Source organism: Formica exsecta, unplaced genomic scaffold (genome assembly GCF_003651465.1).
Source record: "Formica exsecta isolate Colony F162 unplaced genomic scaffold, ASM365146v1 scaffold93, whole genome shotgun sequence".
Lineage (NCBI taxonomy): Eukaryota > Metazoa > Arthropoda > Insecta > Hymenoptera > Formicidae > Formica > Formica exsecta.
The window spans coordinates 784,355-805,695 of NW_021853696.1; the positions used below are offsets into that span (position 1 = coordinate 784,355).

General features: G+C 35.9%; 1 protein-coding gene across 6 annotated transcripts in view; it reads right to left on the reverse strand.

Moving 5' to 3' along the window:
- Positions 1 to 20,527, reverse strand: part of LOC115245215 (plexin-A4) — a 299,315-nt gene extending 278,788 nt beyond the window's left edge. Inside the window, exons 1-3 of one of the 6 annotated variants that reach the window (XM_029823421.1) lie at positions 20,256 to 20,467; positions 19,146 to 19,240; positions 17,688 to 18,346 (exon numbers count right to left, since the gene is read on the reverse strand). The gene's annotated coding sequence lies outside the window, so the exon portion shown is untranslated. The other 5 variants (XM_029823419.1, XM_029823422.1, XM_029823420.1 and 2 more) reach the window with 5 other exon arrangements.
- Positions 20,528 to 21,341: the final 814 nt, after the last annotated feature.

Consider the following 21,341-nt stretch of genomic DNA (forward strand, 5'->3'; position numbering starts at 1 on the left):
CCCTACATCGTCATTATTCGCGCGAATTATCGTGCCCTTGTCGCGGCGACATGTCGCGCCTTTTTTTCTTCTGCGTGCAAACGCGTGTTGCCGGCGATTAGCCACTGTGAATGAGCGAACAACGACGAAGAGAGGAACGGGAACGCGGGACAAGGAAGTGCAGTGCTGTATGCACACGTGTCATTCGCAAGCGGTAGCTGCCACGTGCTGCTTGTGTGAGCGCTTTCCTCGAAAAATAAACAAAACGTAGCAAAGCGACGCCCTGCGTCACGGATTGACGCGCGTTTACATCGCTCGAGTTGCTGGGATTGCTGGATGTTCCTCTTGTTCTCTCTTTCTCTCTAATTGTTAGTCTTTTCTCTCTCTCTCTCTCTCTCTCTCTTTCCCGCAAAAAATCTCGGACTCGCCCACGTGCGTGCACGTGATGAAATTTGTTGCAGCGCACGCGAACAGATTCCTGGGATTACAGGAAGAAAATCTGATATCATATATCCTCTTTTTACAAAAGCTGGATATATCGAATATTGATAAAATGAAAAATAAGCAAAATAACAAAATAAAATTTTATATTTCATTATAACGCAAAAACAAAATTAATTAAAATTAAAGTTAAACATTTCAGGATTCTAATTGTAATACTCTCTACACAAACGTTATTCGCCAAGATCATTCAGTGTTGAAAAAATTAATTAACAAATAACAAAAATTCCATAAATACTGTATGTTTATAGCTGGTAAATTGTTTTTCTATATATTACATTTATTATATTACACATGTCCATAGATATATTTAATTTAAAAAGAAAAAATCCTTTTTATTCTTAAAATATTGTATATATTGCTCCCAAAGTATTTTGATTTATGTATAATATATAATAATCTCTTTTCATAAAATATTATATATATATGTATCTAAAACACACAAGAAAACATTAAATGTATTTAATTAAGATATATGTAAAGATTCATCTGAGATTCTGTATAATTTTATTATTTTAATAAACGAATAAAAAATAGCAACCTTGATAATAACATCACAATTTTTAATTCGCCGCAACACAAAGTTGCCTTTAATCTAATCTCATTTTACAATACTTCATAGTTAAAGTGAGTCATTATGGACGCGCGTGGTTGGCCAGCGAGATTATAAATGCGAAGAACGATGTGGGGTGAAATAAAAGAATAAAAACGCGAATCTTTCTCACGTGGATCTTTCTCGCGCGGATAAGAACGCGTGTTGCTACACGTCGTAAAGACGAGTCGACAGATTTTACAAGAAAGCAAACGATCGGATCCGCGTAGCATTTAATATATGTAACGCTTTGTTTTTACGGCGCCGACAGGGACATCGTTATCTGTTGATTTTAGTGCATGTCACGGTAGCGTTATCACTCGCCGCGTATTATAGCGATATAGTGCGCGGCATGTTTTAAAGCTTTTTGAATGAATCATCGAAAGCACTTATGGAATGAGATTAATATCTGCATTGATATTTTGGGGGAAATTACGATTACCGAGTTACGGAGAACTGTGCTCGATCATTTAATTCTTTCTGACTTCATGTGACCTCAAAGTAAAAAATCCTGCATTGCTTACATTAATGTCACTAATTGTATTGAATAATTGTTGTAAATAATATTCTTGAAATTCCCCAAACTTTGTTAATATATATACTTTGAAATATTTTATTCATTTTCCAAAAGCTATGTGTTAGTAATAATTTAGTAGTATTTGTAAGAACAAATTATAAGATAAAACATTTATTTAAATGCTGAACACAAATTTTAGGATTTTGTAACACGGTAAAGAAAAAAAGCGATGAACAAAATACGGAGCTCGTAGACAATTGAATGTTAATCTCTTTTTCAAAGAAGAGAATTGTGAACGCAACGAGGTCGAGTGCAGTTTCATGCAAGCTCGAAGTGTACTTGTGGAGAGCTGTTGCTCTTTAGTAAGGGGAGCGAGGGATATGAAGAGAACGAGAGGAGGTCAGAAAATTCATATAACAAGAACATGAGCAATGTGTGTGTGTTGTCAGCCTAAAACCACCCCATGGATGCAATGACCTCTCATTCTCATAATATCAGTTATAGATCAAATTTCTTTAGACTTTTATAATTTATCATAAAAGTTCAAAGAATGAATGCGAAAATCAATTTAATACATCTTTGAATAATGTTTTTTGAAATTTTCTGTTCTTCATCTGTGATGAGAAATGTTATAGATTTTCAATAATGCAAACGTAAATTTCAGTAGAGATTTTCAAAAATTAACAAATAGATTTTTTAAAATAAATTTTTTAATGAAACAACTATTCTCTCTCTCTGTTTCTACATCAGATAATATTTTATTTTTATTTTATCATATGAATGCTTTAATATATGTCATATTTATCTCTATTTTAATGTTAATCTTTATTATATTAAATGTATATATGTATTTCTTCACACATATTTTTTATGATTATATTGCAATAATATATCTGATAAATTCGACGCTATCACTTTTATCTACCGACTTTAATCGTGCGTCAGCGATGATAGATCCCTGTCGGAACGTCGGTCAGACTACGCACTAGTGAGCAGCATCAAATTAATCAGGATGATTTTTTCTTTTCACCGAGCGCAACGTTTCTCGATGGAAAGATAACGCAGTCTCGATATATACCTTCCTTTCTTCCATCGAGAATCAAGAAGATCGACTCTCTCTCAAACAAATGTTTCACAAGAATCACTCCCTCCAACAGATTCTTTTCTGTTATCTGTTCTTTGTTTTTTTCACTCAATTTCTGATTCTCTTTCGTTTCACTATGCTTCAAATATTTAAAAATATATATTTCTTGCATACACTAATTTCTCATTATCACATATTAGAATACTATAAATAAATTTTTTTAAATAAATTTATTATAATTTATTAAAATTATAATTTGCATACATTTATCAATTTTAATTTTCTTAGATCACTATAATGCTTCTATATTTCGCTTTAGCAAAGTAAAATTGAAGTTTTCTAATTCGCTTACATAATAACAATTTAAATTCTTATTCATAATTCATAAAACTATAATGTAATATATCATAAGTGAATAGGGTTGAGGAAGAAGGGGAGGCGCGTTTGAAATTCCCTTTCATGTTATTAACACACGTAATGTAACTATAATATCATCTTTTATATTTTTTTAATATTCTCTTTTTCTCTAATCATACTAGATTTTATATCAATCCCTTAATAAGTTCCTGTATAAGAATCGAATATTATTTTTATCAAATTTGTGCTTTAATTACTATTATTTTTCACTTCATGATACTGTATTCCTTCTTATATCTCGAAAGAACTGAAGTCTCTGAACATGTAATCACATCCCTCTATCTATTATACCTATCTCTTTTATATGCCTGCAAAGGTTCACGTTACGCCGATCTGTGATTCTCGATGACGACGGGCGATGACGCCGATTAAATTCCACCGCGTCTCGCCCCATCGACTCGTCGACTGCGGGAAGGAAGTCGATGAACTTTCGGCAAGTAATCTTCGGAAAGCCATAAAGCGAGATGCGATTCACCGGCGTTACCTCCCGCCCCGCAATTATGATGTAATTGACGGTTTTGACCAGGCGGAGTTTAATAGACGAAAGAAGACAAACGCACTCTGTGAGAGAGCTATTACACCCTTTCCGCGTCATATCAAGCTCTTCATCGTCAACGAATTATTTTCCAATTTTCATAGCCGGTGACCATCCATACAAATCTGCCGTAATCTCCGAAAAATATTAATTTCGCGCAAAATCCACAATCTTCGCCGATTCCATAACGACTAAAGCGCAAAAATCATGTACAATAAATAATCACTTGAGATTTTAATTAAAGTATTTCGGGATTTTGTCGATGGAAGGAGCGCGAGTGAGAAAGGAGGGAGGAAAAGAGAAAGAAAGAATGAGAGAAATCGATACGATATGCTCAGCGAGGAGAAAATTGCCGCTCATTATTCCTCATTACGATAAATTAGTTCGGGAGTCTGAAGTTAAGTTTGATATATCTCGCTGAGCAATGTGTATTCTAAATTTTGCACACCGCACCGGGATAATTACGCTCGCAAAAAGAAGATAGCAGGTAGAGAGAGATAAGAGAGATACAAAACGCAGTCCTATATGACGCTCAGTTTCGGTCAAAATTACGAAAACCCAGACGGAAATTACATTTTAACTTGTATCGGCAAAAACGACCACCCGAGAGTGGATCCTTGCCAAGAGAGAAAATTTGCTAGGTTAGAATTTCGTAATTAATCATCTTTATGACTTATTACAGAACAATTAAACTTAATTTTGGTATACAATTCAATATATAAAGTAATATCAAAGAAGAAATATAAAATACAAAAAAAATCTCAAAAAATAGCATAATGAAAATGCCTGATTTTATAAACTTTCATCATATATGATAATAAACGGAGAGAAAAGAAGTACATATAAAACATTACAATAAGAAACACATTGCATTATTTTACATATATTACATATTTATAAAAAATATTAAATTATTTTGATAAAAACGGATTGAAAATTTAACGAATATTTTTCGAATCTCGTTGAATTTAACAAATAAATATATACACTCTACATAAAAAAAAAAAAATCGAAGTATTGCATTGTGAGTATATGTAAAAAAAAGTACCGTAAGTATCATCAGCGAAAAAAATGCAAATCGTAAGAGCGCGCGATTCGTTATCGTTAATAATACGCGATGCGGGAACAGCCGTGTCGAGATTACATCGATCCCACGCATTTGAATAAAAACAGACGGATCTTTTGCATGGCGGTCGCGATGCAATCTGCGAATCTTCAGCAAAAATAAAATCGCCCGAGCGGGATGGATCTCGGTCGTGCCACGAACTTCAGCGATTATGATCGAGATAACGTCGCGTCCTGAAGAAACGAAACTTGGGTGCCCCTAATCGCGAGGTGGTTCGGCGAACGCCGAAGACGAACGTAGAGGTACCGGGCGCGCCGACGTGGAACGTCGTGATTTATCGTCCTAACGCGTGTACTGATTTATTATCTCAGGAATTGACCCCGGGACGCGATCCCGGACTCCTCGCTGCCGATGAGCGATGGCGCGTTTCCGTTAATGTCGGGAGCACACGTTGTGCGAATTATTGCCACCTTTGCGAAATAAAGTTGAAATTTACAAAAGTTACTCCTCGATGATCCTATGGGAATCGTTTATGTGATAAACAAAACAGCTTATCGTCAGAAATTTATCATAAACATTTTCTTTCTTTCTTTCGTTAGTCTTTATAAAAATCAGACAATTTGGGATATTATAATCTTATAATTTTAATATGTAATTTATATATATATGTACTGTTTTAATATTAATTGAATCTATTCATAATTTGCGAATATCAAGAACATTAATTATTTTATGGCTATTTTAATGACATTTAAATAACACTATTTTCTAATATTGATAGTAAAAAGATTAAAACATCGTTGAAGAAATATAGATAAATTCTTTTCATTTAAAAGTCGCATACACAATATCTATTCGTACAATAACTGAATCATAATTCATTTCACATCATCTATATAAATCTAACTTCTATAACCACGCGCGAAACGAAGTCTTCTAATGTACTTTCACGAATCACTTATAGGTTGAAACTCTGTTTACATGCTTCACTTTGAATGATTCATACCATCGTACCGTATGATCTTTCATAGTGAACGGCTGTAGAGGATGGCTCAACTTCCTTCGATTCAAGTGATTATTTTATGGAAACATCGTTTACTCAATTTGTTTCTTTTCATTTTGCGTTGATTGATTCGGCATAAACATTAAGGGTGGTTTGTGTAGATTCGCCTTTAGAATCGCGATACCGCATGAGTCTGTTTGTATACATAATATCGTGCTAGATAAATTTATTAAAAGACGATTATTGCTTATAATTTCAATTTTTAACATTGGGTGTCTTCTTAATAGTCAATTAAATTTTGTCTTATTTATGCAAGTCAATTTAAATTGCTCCAATTAATTTTATTCTTAAAATCAAACAATAGAAAAATAATTTGGCATGTATTAATAACCATCGTTTATTACGTAGATAAAAACTGATATACTAATTAAATAATACCTCACTCGAGTAATATCTTCTCTAACTTTTACTAATATTACTTTGATTTACAAAATTCTTCAGTGATTTATTCTCTAGATTTCATTAGTCTAATTTTTATCAAAGTAAATGTGTTGTTACATTTGTCTTTATATATTTATTACACTTGACCCACTATATAAAACTGTAGTTTATTTTGCCCCGGGTACAAAAAACGCAAAACATGGATGTCTTTCCCTTGTAATATTAATTCGAAAAGATTCGGCTTGAGTTTGGCCGGGCGATATTACTGGCGTAGTTTCGGCATAGAAATTCCCTCATAAAAAGTAAGCATTACATCCAATTATCCAAAGTTTCGTCGTTAGGGAATCTCAAAGGCACTTTTCCGTCGCGAATACGACAAAGAAGTCAGCGGCGCACGGTCTGCATGGCTCGATAGATCCGTTGTACGTACTTTGTCTTAATCGCGGAGGCGCGTTCTTCGTAGAAAATTAAGAAAAGAAGTTCGCCCTACGTCAACGCCGATGTCGCTACCACCGACGACGACGACAACGATGCCAGCAGCGTCGGATGAAAAGCGAAGACACGCGAGCTAGAGCAGGAAAGAACCGGAGGAACGCCCTGACCCCAGGGATAATGAACAAAGCGAACGAGGAGAGTAAAGAGACAAAGATTTCTAGTACTGTACATAGAGGGATGAGGTAGTCTAAGGAGAGACGAATCAAGAAGTCGAAAAAGTAAAAAGTAAAGAAAGAAAAGAGAGGAAAAAATAAAGAAAAAAGAAAAGAGATGCACAGATAAAAATGAAGAAAAACGATTGTTAATGCATTAGCATTTTTACAATCTTCTTAGAAACTATATACATAAAAATTCAAAAATAATTTGGCATGTATTAATAACCATCGTTTATTACGTAGACAAAAAATTGATATACTAATTTAATAATACTTCATTCGAGAAATATTTTCTTTAATTTTTACTAATACTTTGATTTACAAAATTTTTCAATAATTTATTTTTTAGATTTCATTAGTTTAATCTTTATCAAAATGAATGTGTTGTTACATTTGTCTTTATACTATATTTATTATATTTGACTATATGTATACGACTGTAGCTTATTTTGCCCTGTTGGATACAGAGTACATTATATATATATATCAATATAATATACAGTTCAAAATAATCGATTATTAAAGAATTTACAAAGAAATAAAAAAACAAAATAATAGAACAAATATAAAGGTAAGAATGAAATAATACAAGTTATTCGGCTTATCAATCAGAGAAACACAAATTCACACGTCACACAATATATGTAAGAAATGAATAGGGGAATACTAAAAGATCTAACAAGAGACGAAGAAAGATTGCAAGAAGAATGATGAGAAAGGGAAAGAAGGTACTAGCTCTCTTCTCTCGTCTTTCAGACACGAGAAGATAGTAAAGTTTGGAAAGCTCGAGGCGACTTGAAAGACAGGAGAAGAAGAGAATTTCTACGGAAGAGTGAGAACGCAGTAGAAGCGAAAGAAGTATGAGAGAAGAAGAAGGGACAACGCGAGAGAAGTTCCACGAGAGTGCTACGGGCAAACAGGGGCCTCGGGAGAAAGAACAGAAGAGAGATAAGAGACAAAGAGACGGACACTGACAATGAGAAAACGAATACGGTGAAAAAGGAGGCAGAAGGGAGATTCGGAAGCAAAAACGAGAAAGAAAATATACAAGGGAGAGAGAAGGTGGGAGGGAGGTAGAAAGAGGTATAGTAAGCGTTCGTATAGAAATACCGACAACCATCTAAGAGAGGATATAAGAACATGCCGCTCGGGGCCGAATTCCGAGATATTCGACGAATTCGCTCGCGAAATCACAATGAAAGCCTCTCGTCCTGCTGTACGCGCGGAACCCGTTGGCGGCCGCCGGTCTCCGGGAAAGCGAGCCGAGCGACGTCCTTTAAACTCCGCCGTCGCGGTAACTCCTTCGGAGCACGCCAATATTGACTTCCGCTGTATTACGCCGAGGTAATCGGAATTCGAATGTGACGTACATTTTCCGACGGCACCAGGAGCGCCTGGAATTTGGTGTCATTGAATTTCGTCGTGTCGCGCAGTCTAGTGAATAAAATTTATATTTGTCGCGAATGTAGCATATATTATTTGCCAATATATATGGTACTTATATCTAATATTCCTTCGCTTTTATTTTTTATTTTTCGCCAATTATATGAAAAATTCTTGCAATCGATTCTTCAGAAATATCTGTGACGTTGCAAGAAATCAACGGCCACTTTTCTTAAATTATGAATGCTGATGTGCAATATATTTTCGCTGAGATAATATACGAAGTGCCAAGCTTTCTGATATCGCTTATCTTTCATATGCCACATGATATATAATAATTATAACTATTATAAATATAATATAATTTGTTTGCTTTCGGAAATTTTAACAAATGCCGATATATTTATTTATAAATTTCTCTGAATTAGATTAAAAACAAATTGAGATAAAAACAACAAATTTCGCGTCGACTGCGGCAGATGTTTCAACTTGCGTCAACTCGAGTTCCTCGAAGATGCTTCTGAGAACATCGCCGTCTTATCGGATACGTGACCCACTCGTTTGACACGAGATAACTCCCGCGGTTGATGATAAAGCGTGCGCATCAGCAAGCTGCATAGGAACAAACGTCTACGTGAACGCAATCCGCGATTAAGATGGCATACATCGTTTGATCATTACGCGCCGACCTAAGGAAAATTCTGAATCCTGGCGCATAGCATCCTTCGCATTCGGAATCGGGATTTATTCCAAACACGCACGAGTCATATATTGGAGAACGATTCGAAACGTTTCCGGGCCGAGAGTAAAGTCCGCTGGACTGGCGATTTTTCTATCTACTACTGGCAAATCGAGAATTCATACTTGAAGACTGGAGAGCGAGTCGAGCATGTAAATTTCGCCTATGCAAAGGAGACAATAAAGACCGCTAGAATTTTAACACCGTATGAGAAGTTCTGATCGCTATAAAATATTTTGTTAATATTTGAAAAAAGTATTGTCTGTGTATCTTGTTTTGTAATAAGTAGTTTAAATGATAAATTTAGAGAATTTACGAATAGGATATGTATGCTTTGAAAATGATTATTGGTACATGGAAAAAGGAAAATAAATAGCAAAAGACTGGATGAAAATGATATGAGCATTAGATTCGAGAAAGATAGAGAAGAAATGGATAAATGAAACACAAGGAGAAACAGGGTAAGATTGCGATATTTGGATTTTTCCAAGAATTTATATTAGAATCCGGTAGCTATGTAGCGCGTATTATGTATAAGTCTCATCGACAGAATTCAACAATGGTCGATATATTAAACGTTTTAATTTTCAGTCTAGTTTTCTGTTTATACATTGCGTATCGATAACCGATAATTCAACATGAAACTGACGATTCTCTCATCATCTTTCTGATATTTAACCATTAAAAATCCTCTTTCACGTGCTTATATTATATATAAAAATAGTTATGTCACATCAAATTACATATAGTAATATAATCAAACTAAAATATCTATTTTTAAAAACTTTAAAATTCTTATTCAGGAAACATCTAGTAGTATTAATAAAGTCATTTCATTTTAGTAAAATGCTAGTCATTTCAGTAAAATGAAAGATACTAAAGCTGAAAATAGTCTTTTCTACGCATACATTTACATAGAAAGAGCCTATATATATAAGGAAAACTCATTTTCGACATTCGTGGAATCAAATCCTTTCTAAAATGAACGATTCAATCGAATTAAAGAGAGAAATACTCGCAGAGTTCTCTCTTATATGCACAATCTAAATGTATCTTTCCGCTGCTCGCAGATGAAACGAGCTGTATGACGAGCGCGCGCACGGTAATGATGCAACCGGGCATGGCGCCCTTATGGCAAACGTGGCGCACGAGAAGGAACGAGCGAGGCATGGCCTCGTGCATGAGAAGCCTCTCCTCGAATACGGCCTAAGCCTATACAGGGTGTTCTGGGTGTTCAACGCCTCTGCTCTCGGTTCCGCGTTCTTCGGCAAATCGATTTGTCTCAACGACTCTACTTCTCGCGTATAATGATTTTTATAACTGTAGCTATTAAACATTTTGTAGATAAACAGAGCGTATATTATTCTGTGATTTTGAGTAAAAGAAGAAAATAAAAAATTGAAAAAATTGTAGAAGTAATCAAAATTAAGTTTTCAACGATTTATCTACTGTCGAATTTTCGAAACAAATTATTCGGAACAAAATATATTTACGAATATACCGCAAGAATTATTTAAAAGCAGATAAAAGATGTTATTATTAATATTTTAATAATGTATGTGTGCGTGAATATTTTGCATTACTACTGGAAATTATTATTTAATGCCCTAGAAGAATTTTCAATCCGTACTTTATTTAATATCTTCCTAATTAAAAAATTATTTTGCTGTCATAAATATTAATCAAGATTACTAAATTAACAATTATCTTTATAATTATCCTAAAGCACAATAGATTACACAATTTTTTTATTTTTATTGTTTTTGTATGCGATTACACTTTTGAGTCTTGAGAAATATGTATCGGAAAAAAAAACTAGTCTATAAATTTTAGGTTCACTATACTTGCAGTATTAAAGGGAAAAGGCGACGAGCAAACCCAAGGGACACCGTGTATATAAGTGCAGACGTGTATACACGTCGAGTCCTAGATTCTTGCTTTCGTATCCGTGAGAGAGAAGAGAAGGAACAAACCCGTGGCTCGCCAGTCCCACGGGGCCTCGGTGTCCTCAGTTATCTCGGCCGGGCGGCGTGATGGGTAGAAGGGAGGCAAAGACGTGGGGCCTTACCTCCGCGCGCGATCCTCTTCTCGGTCCCCTTTCTCTCTCGCGGCCAGTCCTTTCGAATCCATCCGCCTGTCTGTTCGCCTCATCTCTGTCCTTTTCCACGGAACGCCAACGCCGCCCGTGATCGTTCTCTCTTTTTCTCTTTCTTCCTGTTTCTTACATTTAATTCCGCCTCGTCTGCTGGTGATCTCTACCTCTTCGTCACGACCACGAGAGCTCACCTCTGGACTTTCGTAAAATATGTATCCGCGTCTCGCTGATAATGAGAGGAGAACTCGCGAGCGAGCAGGTTGAGCTCTCGACTCGGATCTCGCGACTTCTTCTTTGGAACGGAGTGATTTCCTCGTTGCTTCTCGCCTCTTCATCCTCCCCCTTGATTTACGTTTGTCGATGATTTACGTTGGTACCGTCTCGATTAATAAGCGTGGCGTGCACCATGTAAAGCTCGAAACCCGGCAGTGGCAAATATTAACAAACGTTGTAGTGATGTAAGAACATCGCGATATACAAAATTTCACACAATCATCCTTCGATATCAATTAATTTGAGAAATATACGGGTTTCTCTTTAATAAATAAAAATTTTCACGATCTTTAATAACGTCATTTACCTAAATGTCATTTTACTATTCTAAATTCAATTTCTTAAAATAAACATTATTGTTGTATTATTATTAACTAACGCAGTGTTTTTTAAAATGTTTCTTTCTCTCTTTCTCTCTCAAATTGAAAAATTGGAAAATAACAAGATCTTTGTGAATTAAAATTATGTTGTAAATGTGTTGGTAAAATTGCCAACAAACAAGTTATGTGTAAAAAAATAATCTTTATAGTTATGTATTTGTAGGAATAAAAACATAACAGAAATAAAATAAAATAATTTAATTTAAAATTATATGAATTTCAAACCTTCGTGTTAAAGTATTATAAATATTTCCGTTGTCACGATGTGCTAGCCTTTGATCCTAATTAAACATATAACACGCGTCTTTACCGATGAAGAGATTAAACAAACTCGAGTGCCAACGTGTTCCAGAAACAATCCGCGTATCGACCCCTCTAAACAAATACACGATGTAATCCGGCAAACCCTCCGCGCCTGTTATTTCAGGTATCTCTTTTCCCAGGTCCGAATAATCTTGGCTACATTTTTTTTCTCGCGCAATCGGATTATAGTTGGGTCGTATTTCAAAAGGGATTCGCTTTTAGTATGTGGTTGAAATAAGAGCATATTTGCCAGATTTACAATCACGAAAAAATTATAATAAACTTCTAAACAAAAACAGTTAATTGTCATTTGATATTTCGCATTTTGTTTTTCTCAAAATATGAATGCAAGAATGTTATATAAGTAAATTGCAAAACTTTTCTATGTATCTCGATGTAAATAATAGAAAAAATTATATATGATAAGAAACGATATTATTAAAAAATCGTTAAATGGTTTCGGTTAAAAAGTGCATTATTATTCTTAAATAACACAGGAAAGATGATGGCAAGGTCGTTATTCTCCGATAACGCTGCGAGATCGCTCTTTTTCGAGTCGGGAACCGGAAAAGGCATGGAGAAAAAGAACGAACGGCCGACCTGGTTCCTCGCGCGTTGCCACCCTTCCTCATCATATACCGGTGAAATTGCCCGCGGAAGGCCGACCCGTAGACTTTTTGAGGTTAACCGCGCCGCCTGTTAATGGTCAGAGCCACGAAAGCTGGCCGTATTTTAAAGTCGCCAGTAGTCGGCAGCGAACTCTTTTGCGGCGTCGATTAACTTCAACCAGAGTGCCGAAACGAAGACGCGCGAAAACAAGAGAAAAAAAAGGAAGCAAGTCTGTTTTTATTCATTCCCCGAGAGGACCAGAGGGATAATTCAGGGGTCTCTATATTCATTACAAATTTATCGGGCTGTTCTAAAATAATTTAAGACAAAAATATAGGAGCGAGTTCGTAGACACAGTCACATATAATCTATGTGAAGATAGCACAAATCTACATAAAGAGAGAACAAGCATTTACATACAGAAAGTTACATCTCTACTAAGCTATTTTTTATTTTAGGTTTCTTTGACTGCTTTGGAGTTGACCTTTTTTTAAGCTTAATTTGTGAAAATCGCCGTAAGTCAAATATTAATTCTATAGTCCAATCAAAAATAAGCAATGAAAATAATCAATTAAGTGGAGATACTGGCAGATAAAAGCCAAGGCGCAGATATTGGTGCGCAAACTTATTATTTTTAAATTTTATTAATAAATATGCATTAAAAATGTACGTTTTAGGCCGTTTTTTGGTCCATCTTCAACATGGATATAAATATGTAAAAATTGAATTTTCAAACATGCACAACATTTAGTGTTGCAGTCAAAATTCCAAATTGAAATTAATAATCAGAAAGTAAGGCTCACTAAAATCCACGTAGAATATGTACAAATTAGTGGACAATGTCCAAACGCCATCACCAGATTACCATCGTATATCGTCGATGATTTACAATATAATAAAATGTTTAATAATATAATTATATTGTAAATCATCAACGATATATCTGTGGCGATGGCGTTTGAATGTTATCCACTAATTTGTACAGATTCTATGTGGATTTTAGTAAGCCTGTCTTTCTGATTATGAATTTTAATTTGAAATTTTGACTGCAACAACAAATGTTGTGCATGTCAAGTTTCAAAATTCAAATATAATCAATATAATAATAATTATATTGTAAACCATCGACGATATACATGTGGCGATGGCATTTGGACATTGTCCATTAATTTGTACAGATTTTATGCGGGTTTCATAGTGAACCTTCCTTTTTGATTATTAATTTTAATTTAAAATTTGACTGGGACAACAAATATTGTATATATCAAGTTTTAAATTTTTTACATATTTATATTCATGCTAAAGATGGACCAAAAAATGATCCAAAACGTACATTTTTTAAATGCATATTTGTTAATAAAATTTAACAATAATAAGTTCGTGCATCAATATTATCTCCCATTTAATTGTTTATACTCTGAGCCTATTGCTATTATTATTAAAAATAATCGGCATTTGAGCAATTTATACGACCGATATACGTTTGATATCATTTCGGTACTTCAAAAGACGATCGATATATTCGAATAATTTTTCGAAAGTACTGATTCTTTTTCGATTCGCTCTTATCTTGCAAATTCTCGCGGTGCGAGAGGAAGTTCATTGAAAAGCGCGATGATGGAAACGCATTGATAATATGATATTTCATCATTGCGGACATGGACGAGTCAAGCGGAGTCGCGGACCTCCCGCATCGAAAGTACCGAATGATTTCCTAATGCGGCTCCCAATTATTAAATGTCGAACGCGAAGAAACGAACGATCGATCGCGTGACGAGGCGAAAAAGAATGGAGCGCTCGCGCTCGCGTTATCTAGATGAGGTTCATTAGAACGCGCGTTCCGAAGAGTCGAACACGTCATTTGCGTTACCGGCACCGTCCGTCCGTCCGTCCGAGCATAAAGAAAGCCTGGAGAAAACTCTGTTCCAGTTTCGAAAGAGATGGACTAATTATCATGCCAAGTACTGTTATTTACTAAAAAATCTTATTTTATAATATGTTATATATAGTTATATTTTCTGTAGTTTATGGACTTTATATATAATTAGAATAACATTCATATTTAGAAGTATGTAAAGTACTGTTGCAGAGGAGTACTTTGATACAAAAATATTTATTGTACCTATCTTTATCCCGATTGAGATAATAACGAGAGATGAAGAAAATTAATCAAACATTAAAACAAATTTTTTATACCATTTTAATATGTTTGTAGTTTATTCCCTTGATTGCGCATTCAATAGCGATTATTATTATTATTGATATTTTTTGTCATCATATTTATTATTAAGTTTTAATTATTATTAATATTAAAAGTTTAATAATATTGCTAATGTGTGTATTTTATGTCTCATTAAATATTGTTTTTTATCATTATCAAAATACACGCAGTAAATTTATTAATTTTTGATCGATTACAAAATATCAAAAAGCAAAATATGTGTCGTATTTCTTGAATGAAGTATGAGAATAATTATGTGTGAACGATTACTGCTATTACATGATATAAATCCGCGTAATACGAATGTATATAACGAATTGAATACAAGTGAATTACAGTAAATTACTGGCCAAGGCACTTCATTAAGCGTAATATCATTATCGAGGTGCTGAACTGCGCGGGAAAATGGTGCGGGAAAGTAACGTTGTACACCGCGTATAATGCTATGCTTTTCGTAAATTATACACTTATGCGGCTCACCTTACTAAGAGAATATCACCAGCATCATCGACTTATCAACAAATGCACGGTATGACGTTAAATCACACATACAATCGCGCGGCGGATTACGTGGATATTTGGCCCCGAATAAGTAAGATGCAATACTAATCTAAATTTCAATAAAATCGAGGTAAAGTGACATGCGCGAATAGGCCAAATGAAATTTTTTTGTTATGATAACATGCTTTGTGCTATTCACTATCGCAAAGTAATTTCGATAAAACGAAATGAAAAGTTTAACAATTTTTCTCAAAAAAACATGAACAATAATTTTTAAGAAATATCTATTTCTCTCTTTATAATTTGAAAGCGATCAGAAAAGCATAAATATTATTATAGATAATTCGAGAGATAAAGTATTAAATAAAAATTTTAGTGCAAAATTATATAAGATATTAATTATAAAATTAATTGATATTACTTGAGTGAATTATTGATCAATTTTTCAGTGTGCTAATTTCTCTTTGATTGCCACTTGCTAATCTTTTACTCAATGTTTTATTCGCTAAATTTTTGAAATGTATAAATTGTAAGGAAATTTATAGCAATTTATACATAAAAATAAATTCGAGAGATAAAGTATTAAATAAAAATTTTAGTGCAAAATTATAAGATATTAATTATAAAATTAATTGATATTACTTGAGTGAATTATTGATCAATTTTTCAGTGTGCTAATTTCTCTTTGATTGCCACTTGCTAATCTTTTACTCAATGTTTTATTCGCTAAATTTTTGAAATGTATAAATTGTAAGGAAATTTATAGCAATTTATACATAAAAATAAATGTGTTATTAAAATTACGCGAAAATTATTAATAATTTAATAATAAATTATCATGTATATGACTGTAAAGATTTACATTACTATTTACTATTATTTGAGAATTACTATTTAACTATTATTATACTATATAATCAGGTGAATGTGTATGTAAAACCGTTTTTTTGTGTTAATGATGCTCTTTTCGAAATCTTATATTCTATATTCAATTTTTAAAGCTGTGCTTGTATTTTTAAAAGCTACAACTGAAATAAATTTGTGAAAATATGTACATCTTAACGACCACTGCGATAAGTATCATACGCTGAACATGGCTTACGACAAGATAAGTAGGAAGAGTATATTTCATTCTATGAGCACGAAAGGGTTAACCCTGAAGACTAGAAAACACTTCATTTGCGTGAAGACAGGAAAAGGAATCTGACACAATTTGCATATATTACAATGATAAATTTGCGTTTACCGTGCCAGCGAAACGTTTGACAGCAAAGACTAGAAGAATTCAGATACCTATTTATATATGGAATTTCATAAACGAATAAATTACTCCACTTTTTTATCATTATACCTAAATTCGGCGCTAAATAAATATAAAATAATAGATTTAAATTTTTTGTTTTAAATTAGTAACATTTCATAAGATTATGCTTATATTGTTCAAATTTAAAACTCATCCACACTAGAAATAGATAAGTTAAAAACTTAGACAAATTAGAAAAAAATATCATAGTATCAAAGAAAAGTACCACAGAGAAAAAAAATTTACTTATATTTCTATTCACAATCAGACTATATATGTTATACAAATAATAATTTCGCCTAATTTAAGAAATAAAAAACAATTTTAATCATCTAATTTAGCGAGTGAGACAAGTGAAATTATGAAAATATTACAAGTTAAGATATTTTTTATATTAACTATTTATATTAATTTGCAAATATATCTTATATAAATTTATTATAGAAGGAAGTCACACATATTTTTGACAATATTTATATTTTTCTTAAATAAAATAACATAAAATAATTATTTGCATGTATATGTAAATTATTAGTTATTATTGAAATATTATTAAACTAATTTAGAATTTCATAAATTACTACGTAAATTCAAGAAAATTATTTGCATAAAGATATTCAGCTTCAAGAGCATTTATTTTAAGATTCTAAACAACTGACATTACAACTTTCAAGATAAGAGGTCTATTTGTTATGCTATCATACGATTTAATTAACTTTTATTTTTCTAAAAAAAGATCCACAAATGCATAAAAGCAATATAATATTGCAATAGCTTTCAATGTTTTAATGATAAAAAGATTTACAAATATTATGCAAACTATTAAAAACATAGTCATTGTTAATTCAGTAATTTAATAATTATAGTAAAGAATTGTTTAGAGCAATGATTATCAATTTCATCTTTGAAAAAATACTGTTGGATTGTTTTTAAGTTTCCATAATTATATCGATATAATATCTCAAAATATACAACGATAAATAATATTATTCATTGTGAGAGAGCTCCGATTTGTCATATCAGCTTCAAAAGCTAGGTGTGGATGAAATTGATACTTTCTTAGATAGATAAATAAAAAAAGCGTCTAAGACTCACCTAAACCGTTGCAAAACCGACGAGCGATCCTCTTTTCGACCCGCGCCAAACCTCCGAGGGCGATGTTTGCAGAGGCAGGGGCGGGGGGGCAAAGTCAGTCCTGCACGCGCCCCCCCCGACGTCACTCGGGATCCGCCGTTCTCGACACGTTTCTCGTGTTTCCGAGCAGCGAATATACACTCACATACAGCCGGCGGGCTCGCTATTATATCGTTATTCCGGGTCGTCTCGTGACTCTCCGATCACGCCGCACATTCGCGATCCCGAATACACTCGATCTTTCGCGTATCTCTGGACGCACTAATATAGCGAAGCACTTGTGATCACTACGACGAGCCCGACGATGTTGCGGAGCTCAACATCACAACCTTGCAATTTTATAGAGCTGCCTTTTTTTTTTTTTGTTTTCTCGGAGCAATCTACGCACACGCGTGCATGTGTATGTACCTGTCCGTCTCACTCACTGTTTATCCGCCGTGTCTATCCCTCTCGTACGCACGTCACACGATAATATTTTAATCGCGTAGAATCATTATTCGATTCTTCTCGGCCGCGTTCCGCTCGTCCCTTACGTGCGCTGCGGGGAGGGGCGAAGGGGTGGCGAAGGTGACGCGCGAAACGATATTCCGGCGCGGGGACAGATGACGCCGCTTTGACATCTGAAAAAATATAAACGCGATCCGTCAGAGAATAGCGTTGTTTTTCGACGGACCGACGAGCGAATCGCGAACGGCATCACTAGCCGGCCGGCCGGCCGGCATGCGTGCGTGTCGTGGAACTGCGGGGAGCCAGTATGGCGCCGGACTTCTTTCGTACTCACTCTCTCTCTCGCACGCACGCACATTCTCTCTCTCTCTCTTTCGCTTCGTTCCGACTCGCTCATTCATTCTATCGCGTTCGCACATTCGTTTCTCTCTTTCTCGCTCGTTCACTCGCTTCGTCTCTTTCCTCCCACTTGTTCGCTCGCTTTCTTCTCTCTCTCTCTCTCTCTCTCTCTCTCTCTCTCTCTCTCTTTCTTTCGTTCACTGGTATATTCCATCATTCCACACTCTCTCTTCCTTTTTCGCTCACCAGCTCGCGCGTTCCTCACGCATATCCGAGTGTCGTTCTTTCAACGTCTCTTGTAACCTCCTCCTTTATCCGACGCTCCTTTCTCGCGCAATTTCACGTCACTCACGCGTACATGCTTGCCACCGGCCACCGCGACATCGCGCAAAATTGAGAATCCGAGCCAGCCACTCGCGTGTTGCAATAGAGAGCCGGCGAGACTTTGGAAATTTAATCATCATTCAACTATTCGCGATATCGCACAAAATTTTTAACTATCGTCACGAGCGAAGTAAAACGACTCCAAAGAAATCGCGTCGTAACGTACGCGACACGCAACGTGACGTTCGATTCGAATCACTAACGAGTGAAGTTAGTACTTACAATTAGTCAACTGCGCTTTTTGCCTACCTGCACTTTCCTGTACCTCAAGAGTTCGTCGCGAAAAGCGCGCGAATCGTTGCCGCGCATGAAACTCATGCTCGTTACCGACGAGACTCCGGAAACTGATTCAGAGTAATAATCCGTAATATTATTCGAATTACTAAAATACACACTAGAACCTTACATTCCCCAGCATGCAAAATCAGTATTTTTCACACTACACATACAAAAAGAGAAAGAGAGAGAGAAAAAGACTAGCGTACAAAAAAAAATTAAAAATTAATAAGCCACTCTCTGTGGACATCGTACCAAAAAATTCGTCTATCAAAAAAAACATTAAATTGACGCGAAATCAATCCTCTCCTCTCGATATACCCGTTGACACGCGCGAGATCCAAGATAGCGAGCGAAGCGATTCTCGAATTAAAATCCAATTGTACCAATGGCTGAGAGAAAAAAATATCGCGATTCTAATGACGCAGCACGCTTCCCCCTCGGATTTCGACTTTAGCACGCGCTCTCCCCCGGGAGGAAGAGAAAAGGAAGAGAGGGATCGAAAGCATTCGCGAATGCTCGGAGACGGCGAGAACGAGGGCGGCACGGAATGCGAGGCGAGGGGCGCATCCATCGCGGTACGCACTGGCCCCGGCGTGCGTATCCTACGCGGCCGTTCCTCGGCGCTAAAATGGCGATCGAAGTGACAGCTCTCGCCGCCGTCGCCTCTCCCTCATATACCACCACCTCCTCCTACTCCACCTCTTCCTCTTCCTCCTTCCCTATCATCGTCTTCTCGTTGCCGGCGAAGCTCACCTCGACGAGACTTTACGCGCCGTACGACCGGTAGGCGCGTCCTCTCCCTTTTCGCTACGATAACCGGGACGGATACTTATTTACCGCTTCTTAGAACGTTCTGCAGCGCGCTTCGTACTTCTTTTCTCTCGACTCACGTCACGTTCGTTCTCTCTCTTTCTCTTTCTCTCTCTCTCTCTCTCTGTCTCTCCCATTTATACACTTTCGCTCGTTCGCTTGCATTAATTCTATCCCTCTCTTGTTTCTGCTTTTCTCGCTCTTTCGACACGCGACGCGAGAGAGACGAGGGGAGGCTGTTTATTCCTTCTCTCAGGGCTGGGCTTTTACCGAACACGCGACGGCGACACACCGCCTTGACAGCCACGGGATGACGGTGGCGATAAACACGACGACGAAGACGACGACAACGACGGCGGCGGCGGCGGTACTCGATGGCGGCTCTTTCTCTCTCTCGGAGGAATCTCTCTCTCGCTCTCTCTTTCTCTCTCTCTCCTCGGTCCCGGACGACGCCTAACACCACCACCTCCACCACCACCACCACCACCACGATGCCACCTACGATAGCAGTGCCTGCCCGGACTCACGGGACTCGACTGGGCTTCGCCAGGCCGCGATACACCCCTCACCCCCGCCGGCTCCCTGCCGCGCTTGCGCCGACCGGCTATCGCTTTTACCTACCCCCTTCTTGCTCTATGGCGGTTACTAGCCGTCCCGCGCGCCTCGATCCACCCCCAGCGCAGTTGTACTAACCGTACGACATGCCATGAACCCCTGCGGAGCTCCCACGCCCGCGGGACGCCCAATCGCGCGATCCGCCGGTGACAGGGATGTATCTCGTAAAAAGGCTGGAAAAGTTGTATACATGTTTCGCAGCCGAGACCGACGACGATGGGAAAGAGAGAAAGCTGATACAAATTACAAAGACCCTGTGATCCGGAAGATAGACCGGTTTCTCTTATTAGTATTACAAAGTATTCAACTTTGTTGTTATTCATTGTAGAAAAAATCTTAAAATTAAATTTAAGTAATTTTCTACATATTTTCTTTAGCAATAAATTATTTATTTCTCTTGTAATGTTTCTCGTTTTTTTTTGTATGAAGTAGGACTCTTGGACAGTAACGATGTAAAGTAAATATACAAATGTTATGTAAATATATATATTATATAAAAAATTTGATTTAATATCCTTCGATTTCTTTAAATGTACACTATTTTCCATAATTAATGTATACATATATATATGCATACACACAGAATGTTCCATCATTTTTGCATTAATTAATTAATTCCTTGGTTAATTTGGAGTTAATTTGTCTTCAACAGAATATCAAAAATCTTTATCCATTACCGCGATTTCCCAATATTCTCAGTGTTACATATTTTTATAATTAGCTTCGAATGAAAATTATATT